The following is an 8423-nucleotide window of genomic DNA, read 5'->3' on the forward strand; positions in this document are numbered from 1 at the left end:
TCAAATTCAGTAATCTCCCTTATGTTTGCACAGACACTGAAGCCCTGAAATTAATAGATCTTCCAGAGGGAATAGAACATAGCCCCGCAATTATTCGAATGAAAGACAACATAGGAGGCGATCTCATCTTCAATGGTTATGCAACACTGAGTGTGACAGTGAAAAACGCAACTGAAGAGGAAAGATTAAAAACTTGGTCATATGAAAATCGGATCGCAGAATTCAAAGAATGGAACAGCTTAGAGATCAAGTTCCATGCTCCCTCCTTACATAACTGCAGTTACTGTGAAGAAAGCAAACTAAAGTATCGGGGACACCATAAAGATTGGTGCTACTTATGGCAAAACCAGCTACAAAGAATCAAAAATGTGCAAAACATAAACAAAGAAACAAAGAATAATCGTGCTGAAAAGCAGAAACCAACAAATTTTCATAAAGTTCCCGAAACTGAAACAATCAGTGACACCTCCTCTTGCAACTTGACCATAGATGAAGAGGAAGTGGAAGAAACTTATACAGAAGAAATTTGTAGTGGCACAACAGAAAATGCTACAGTCATAGAACAAGAAACAGAAAACGCTGACAAAACCTCAACCAACATACAAAACGCTGAATGTAATGATTCCGCCTATCTTAATACAGAGAAGTTTCAATCTTTAGAGCTTGATAATAGTGCTGTTCTCAAACAGTACAGACCAGGCGCCAAAAGGCCACTTAGTGAAACACAAAAACAACAAAACGCGCAAATCGCAAAACACTTCTTGAACGATCAGTGGATTAAGAAGAAAAATCAGTTCGAACAAAACAAAAATGATTGAGCACAAAGTTTTCTGTTTGAATTCATGTGGCCTTAAGAGCCCGAAAAAATTCTTCGCAATAATCGAAAAATGCTACAAATTAGCTAGCGGAACTTTATTCATTTTGTGTATCCAAGAATCGAAAATTCCAGCTCTATCTCGTTCACACGAAACAGTTCTTGAGCAATACAAATTACGCTATCATTTAGTGCCTGCAATAAACTGCAGTGGAGGTTTAGTTACAGTTTGGAGTGAAGAACTAAAAACTGATAATCAAATACTGCAATCACGAGATCACTCTGGAATTAATTCGGAACTCAATCTAACTGTATTCAATGTATACCTGAATACAAGCTTCTATTGTGAAAAGTTGAAGCAATTAAGCTCAAATCTCTCGAAACTCAACACGGAACGATCTATTGTTTTAGCAGGGGATTTTAATGCTTTCAGTCATGATTCGCGAAACACATCAACTGCTCTTCGAAGCGTAGACGATAGAGTTAAGCAATTTGTAAAGCTCCAAACGGTTACAGAGCATGCTCTACTATTTGATGCAGCGGTAGAACTGGACGTACTTGATTTCACACACTATGACAAAAGAACATCGTCTTTTTCACGAATAGACTATTTTTTTACAAACCAAACCCAGTACAGCGAAATGAAAGAACATCGCAGCAATTTCTCAGATCACATGCTGTTAGAACTAAGCAACAAAAGCGAAGAAAAAGAACGAGGCCAAAGCTTTTGGAAAATGAACGATGCTATTTTATTTCCAAACAAAGAGTACATCAAAACAGAAATAGAAGCATTTGCAATGAACTGTTTGACACATGAAAGTTATGAAGAGCTGAAGTGCCACATACGTGATGTCTGCCAAGCCTTAGCTATTAATAAATCAAAAATCTTAAGCTCGCAAATGAAAAACATCCTGGCCGAAGAGAAAAGGCTGAGAGAACAAATGCAAAATCATGACTCCAATGAAAAAATTTTAAAACGATATAATGATACAGTCTCGAAAATAAATGCGTATGACAACAACAAACAAAAAGATCAGTTCATCCACTTCAAGAAATTGACCCAATCATGCGAACTTGGAAACGCGAAAGACTTGAAAACTTGGGCAAAGCAAAAAAACAACACGAACAATATTACTTCACTTAGGGTTGGTGCAAGTGTTACAACAAATCAGGAAGAAATCATCAAAGTCTTTGAAAACCATTTTTCACAGCTTTACAAAAGCAAGAAAAAAGGCTCTTTTGAGATTTTTCTTGACCATTTGAACGAGCGCAAAAACGAAGCAACAAATGATGTAAATGAAATCACCATAGATGAAGTATTGAAAGCAATTAACAAACTCAATGCAAAGAGCTCACCGGGTTCGGATGGAATAACCTCAAACTTTTACAAGATTTTTAAGAGAGAAATGGCCCCATTGCTACAAAGCGCTTTCAACAATATTGTTCGAACTGAAAAAGTCCCTGAAAGCCAAAATATTGCAATCTTAAAACTTCTGCCTAAAACTGATAATCCGAGAACTGTTGATGAATTTAGACCTATAAGCTTGCTGAACACTGACCTCAAAATTCTATCACACATTCTATCTGCCAGAATCATAATAGATCTTGAAGACATAATAGGCCAACATCAGCATGCATACTTGAGCAAAAGACAAATCCATATAGCATTAAATAAAGTTCGAAAAGCCCATAAGCAACTAAATAACAGCAAATGCCTTGTGAATCTGGATTTTTCAAAAGCTTTTGACAAAGTAGACAGAGATTACATCTTCGCCCTTCTCGATAAAATTGGCATTGACCAATACACAAAATCTGCCATCAGAACAGTTTACAATGAAACGAAAGCAATTATTGAAATCAATGGCTACCTTTCCAAAACAATTGTACTACAACGCGGAGTTAGGCAAGGTTGTCCCCTTTCAGCTTTACTTTTCATACTTGCTGTTGAGCCCTTGCTTTGCTGTATAGACAACTCACCACATATTAAAGGATTCACCAGCTCAAAAACAGTGGCTTATGCAGACGACATTACTTGCTCAATACGCATATCATCGATTGAAGGACTATTTGACACTGTCAAAGATTTTTGCGATTGCACTCAACTAGAAATCAACGTCAAAAAGAGTGAGATCCTGTCAACGAGAGACATAGCTTGCTATAAAACTGTACGTGTAACAAAAAACCTGGGCATTAAATTCTTTACTGATAAATCATCAACAAACTTACTTGATCTCATCAAAACACAAATTGCCATTTACATGCGCTTCATTTCTCGATCGAAAATTTTAAAAGCCAAGAGACAAATCATTGAAACTTTTATCCTTCCAAAGTTCCTGTATTATTCAAGACACACGGACACAACAGTAAATATTCTGACGAATGTTCAAAAACTCATCAACAATCTACTAAAAACTGGTGACAAAATGGAAATTAGAAGTGAAGTTCTTTACCAATCTGTTGCTGTGGCGGTATCTCTCTTCCACATATTACATCAAAAATAATCTCAGCAAAACTGATAGACGAAATTAACTCATCAAACGAGAACGATGTTTCCTTTCCAAATGACTTAACAATTTTGTTAAAATCTTTAAAGCTCAAAGTCTCTCAAACTGACAACAGTATCCTTCTGTTTAAGAACAATATCGAAACTTCCCTGAGACTTGACAAAGCCTTAAGAACAAGTGAGATTTACTGGTATATCATTGCTCAAGTTTTTCCAACAAGTTTTATCGAGGACCGCTTAAACAAATCCGTCATAAAGTACAATTGTTCAACGAAAGAATTAACTCTCTTTAGCAAAAATATCTGGAAATTTTAAAAACTTTTGCCACATCAACAAAATCTTTTATATCGCCTTGCCTTCAATTGTCTTGTTGACAAACAGATTAGATGGATGAAAAATTTTTCAGAGTCACCAATTTGCAGCTATTGCGAAAAAGAGTTTGAAACATCGGAACATTTAATTCTCAAATGCGAACAATTATCTGGAGCGAGAAGTACCCTAAGGCTGAATAGTTGGCGCGACGTCTTTGTAAATATGAAAGTTGAAACTCTTAGATTTACGGCAAGTGTCCTAAATGGATCCTGGCAAGAAACCCCTGAACAAACAAAAAACTATTTGAATTTTGTACTTAATTTGTAAAGCTTCAACAATGAAATCTGATAGATTTTCCTTGTAATTACCAACTGTAACGATTCATCAATGAAACCTGCTGAATTATTTCAACATCATTGTAAATAACAACTGTAAATAATAGCATCTGAATTTATTATTTAAAAGCCTAATTGTTGTGATAAACTTATTAAATAGGTAAGTATCAACTCTATTTGATAAGTTTTATTTGAATGCACTCTGCGTTAGCGGAGTGCAGCCTAAAGAATGGAACTCAGCGATTTGCACTAACTTAAAAGTTAGATTAATAAAGGGAAATTTTACAATTAGTATTGATGTTTCCGAGACAGTTCCAAATATCAAATATACAGTAAACGCAAGCAGGGGAACTATTAGAATGGCCTTTACAAGTATATGGGGTGTGTTTGGAGCAATGGTTATTGCTGAAATTGTCATTTACAAAAAGTATCCGCGCTCGATGAGCCTTAACTTTTTCGATCACCGAACTTTGTTTTGGCCACCAAATCGTCAATTTTAGTCCGAAATGGCTCATTTTTTGTGGGCATGCTCCACTTGAGCCATAGTTGGGGCTAAAACAAAAAAATCTGGCACAGCGAACCATTTTGGACAAGTTTTCACCAATTTCCAAAAAAGTATCCGCGCTCGATGAGGCTTAACTTTTTCGATCACCGAACTTTGTTTTGGCCACCAAATCGTCAATTTTAGTCCGAAATGGCTCATTTTTTGTTGGGCATGCTCCACTTGAGCCATAGTTGGGGCTAAAACAAAAAAATTCTGCACAGCGAACCATTTTGGACAAGTTTTCACCAATTTCCAAAAAAGTATCCGCGCTCGATGAGGCTTAACTTTTTCGATCACCGAACTTTGTTTTGGCCACCAAATCGTCAATTTTAGTGCGAAATGGCTCATTTTTTGTGGGCATGCTCCACTTGAGCCATAGTTGGGGCTAAAACAAAAAAATCTGGCACAGCGAACCATTTTGGACAAGTTTTTACCAATTTCCAAAAAAGTATCCGCGCTCGATGAGGCTTAACTTTTTCGATCACCGAACTTTGTTTCGGCCACCAAATCGTCAATTTTAGTCCGAAATGGCTCATTTTTTGTGGGCATGCTCCACTTGAGCCATAGTTGGGGCTAAAACAAAAAAATCTGGCACAGCGAACCATTTTGGACAAGTTTTCACCAATTTCCAAAAAAGTATCCGCGCTCGATGAGGCTTAACTTTTTCGATCACCGAACTTTGTTTTGGCCACCAAATCGTCAATTTTAGTCCGAAATGGCTCATTTTTTGTGGGCATGCTCCACTTGAGCCATAGTTGGGGCTAAAACAAAAAAAACTGGCACAGCGAACCATTTTGGACAAGTTTTCACCAATTTCCAAAAAAGTATCCGCGCTCGATGAGGCTTAACTTTTTCGATCACCGAACATTGTTTTGGCCACCAAATCGTCAATTTTAGTCCGAAATGGCTCATTTTTTGTGGGCATGCTCCACTTGAGCCATAGTTGGGGCTAAAACAAAAAAATCTGGCACAGCGAACCATTTTGGACAAGATTTCACCAATTTCCAAAAAAGTATCCGCGCTCGATGAGGCTTAACTTTTTCGATCACCGAACTTTGTTTTGGCCACTAAATCGTCAATTTTAGTCCGAAATGGCTCATTTTTTGTGGGCATGCTCCACTGGAGCCATAGTTGGGGCTAAAACAAAAAAATCTGGCACAGCGAACCATTTTGGACAAGTTTTCACCAATTTCCAAAAAAGTATCCGCGCTCGATGAGGCTTAACTTTTTCGATCACCGAGGCTTTTGAGGCTCTAAAATGTGTAAATATCGAATAAAAGTATTCTATGAGGTTTGAATACTCAAAAGAAAAAGCCTACAACACCTGGTGTTCCCAAGCGGTCACCCATCCAAGTACTAACCAGGCCCAATGTTGCTTAACTTCGGTGATCGGACGAGAACCGGTGCATTCAACATGGTATGGTCGTAGGCATTTGCGTAAGTGGGAGCGAATTTATATACAACAGTATTGTATTGTAGTCCTATATTCATATACAGGATCACTTTAACTCGCCGCCTTGCGGTTTGCAAAATAGTCACTTAATACATGCAATTTTAGCCACGTTTGTGTTATAATTTATGCAATTCGTAGCCATACAGTGTATTATGACCAACGCACAAACTTTTTGCTTCCAACCATCCACAATACAGTGGAACGGCCCCAAAACAAGGGAGAGATGAATTGGGTCCGAGGAACCTGTTCGACCGGACATTGAACCGGAGGCATGACTTCAGTGGGTTTAGGCGGGTACTTGGGAAAATCATAGCTCAATTGCTTTTAGCCTAATTGTTCTGATAAACTTATTAAATAGGTAAGTATCAACTCTATTTGATAAGTTTTATTTGAATGCACTCTGCGTTAGCGGAGTGCAGCCTAAAGAATGGAACTCAGCGATTTGCACTAACTTATAAGTTAGATTAATAAAGGGAAATTTTACAATTATTATTGATGTTTCCGAGACAGTTCCAAATATCAAATATACAGTAAACGCAAGCAGGGGAACTGTTAGAATGGCCTTTACAAGTATATGGGGTGTGTTTGGAGCAATGGTTATTGCTGAAATTGTCATTTACAAAAAGTATCCGCGCTCGATGAGGCTTAACTTTTTCGATCACCGAACTTTGTTTTGGCCACCAAATCGTCAATTTTAGTCCGAAATGGCTCATTTTTTATGGGCATGCTCCACTTGAGCCATAGTTGGGGCTAAAATAAAAAATTCTGGCACAGCGAACCATTTTGGACAAGTTTTCACCAATTTCCAAAAAAGGTATCCGCGCTCGATGAGGCTTAACTTTTTCGATCACCGAACTTTGTTTTGGCCACCAAATCGTCAATTTTAGTCCGAAATGGCTCATTTTTTGTGGGCATGCTCCACTTGAGCCATAGTTGGGGCTAAAACAAAAAAATCTGGCACAGCGAACCATTTTGGACAAGTTTTCACCAATTTCCAAAAAAGTATCCGCGCTCGATGAGGCTTAACTTTTTCGATCACCGAAATTTGTTTTGGCCACCAAATTGTCAATTTTAGTCCGAAATGGCTCATTTTTTATGGGCATGCTCCACTGGAGCCATAGTTGGGGCTAAAACAAAAAAATCTGGCACAGCGAACCACTTTGGACAAGTTTTCACCAATTTCCAAAAAAGTATCCGCGCTCGATGAGGCTTAACTTTTTCGATCACCGAACTTTGTTTTGGCCACCAAATCGTCAATTTTAGTCCGAAATGGCTCATTTTTTGTGGGCATGCTCCACTGGAGCCATAGTTGGGGCTAAAACAAAAAAATCTGGCACAGCGAACCATTTTGGACAAGTTTTCACCAATTTCCAAAAAAGTATCCGCGCTCGATGAGGCTTAACTTTTTCGATCACCGAGGCTTTTTGAGGCTCTAAAATGTGTAAATATTGAATAAAAGTATTCTATGAGGTTTGAATACTCAAAAGAAAAAGCCTACAACACCTGGTGTTCCCAAGCGGTCACCCATCCAAGTACTAACCAGGCCCAATGTTGCTTAACTTCGGTGATCGGACGAGAACCGGTGCATTCAACATGGTATGGTCGTAGGCATTTGCGTAAGTGGGAGCGAATTTATATACAACAGTATTGTATTGTAGTCCTATATTCATACACAGGATCACTTTAACTCGCCGCCTTGCGGTTTGCAAAATAGTCACTTAATACATGCAATTTTAGCCACGTTTGTGTTATAATTTATGCAATTCGTAGCCATACAGTGTATTATGACCAACGCACAAACTTTTTGCTTCCAACCATCCACAATACAGTGGAACGGCCCCAAAACAAGGGAGAGATGAATTGGGTCCGAGGAACCTGTTCGACCGGACATTGAACCGGAGGCATGACTTCAGTGGGTTTAGGCGGGTACTTGGGAAAATCATAGCTCAATTGCTTTTAGCCTAATTGTTGTGATAAACGTATTAAATAGGTAAGTATCAACTCTTTTTGATAAGTTTTATTTGAATGCACTCTGCGTTAGCGGAGTGCAGCCTAAAGAATGGAACTCAGCGATTTGCACTAACTTAAAAGTTAGATTAATAAAGGGAAATTTTACAATTATTATTGATGTTTCCGAGACAGTTCCAAATATCAAATATACAGTAAACGCAAGCAGGGGAACTATTAGAATGGCCTTTACAAGTATATGGGGTGTGTTTGGAGCAATGGTTATTGCTGAAATTGTCATTTACAAAAAGTATCCGCGCTCGATGAGGCTTAACTTTTTCGATCACCGAACTTTGTTTTGGCCACCAAATCGTCAATTTTAGTCCGAAATGGCTCATTTTTTGTGGGCATGCTCCACTTGAGCCATAGTTGGGGCTAAAACAAAAAAATCTGGCACAGCGAACCATTTTGGACAAGTTTTCACCAATTTCCAAAAAAGTATCCGCGCTCGATGA

At 38.2% G+C, this 8423-nt stretch overlaps 2 non-coding genes across 2 annotated transcripts; both read right to left on the bottom strand.

The window, feature by feature from the left end:
• Positions 1-5820: 5820 nt before the first annotated feature.
• Positions 5821-5939, bottom strand: LOC142347675 (5S ribosomal RNA). The gene has a single exon (XR_012760656.1). It is a non-coding gene; the product is annotated as a 5S ribosomal RNA (ribosomal RNA).
• Positions 5940-7452: 1513 nt separating this feature from the next.
• Positions 7453-7571, bottom strand: LOC142347676 (5S ribosomal RNA). The gene has a single exon (XR_012760657.1). It is a non-coding gene; the product is annotated as a 5S ribosomal RNA (ribosomal RNA).
• Positions 7572-8423: the final 852 nt, after the last annotated feature.

This window comes from Convolutriloba macropyga, chromosome 9, assembly GCF_964194025.1.
Source record: "Convolutriloba macropyga chromosome 9, txConMacr16.3, whole genome shotgun sequence".
In the NCBI taxonomy this organism is placed as follows: domain Eukaryota; kingdom Metazoa; phylum Xenacoelomorpha; order Acoela; family Convolutidae; genus Convolutriloba; species Convolutriloba macropyga.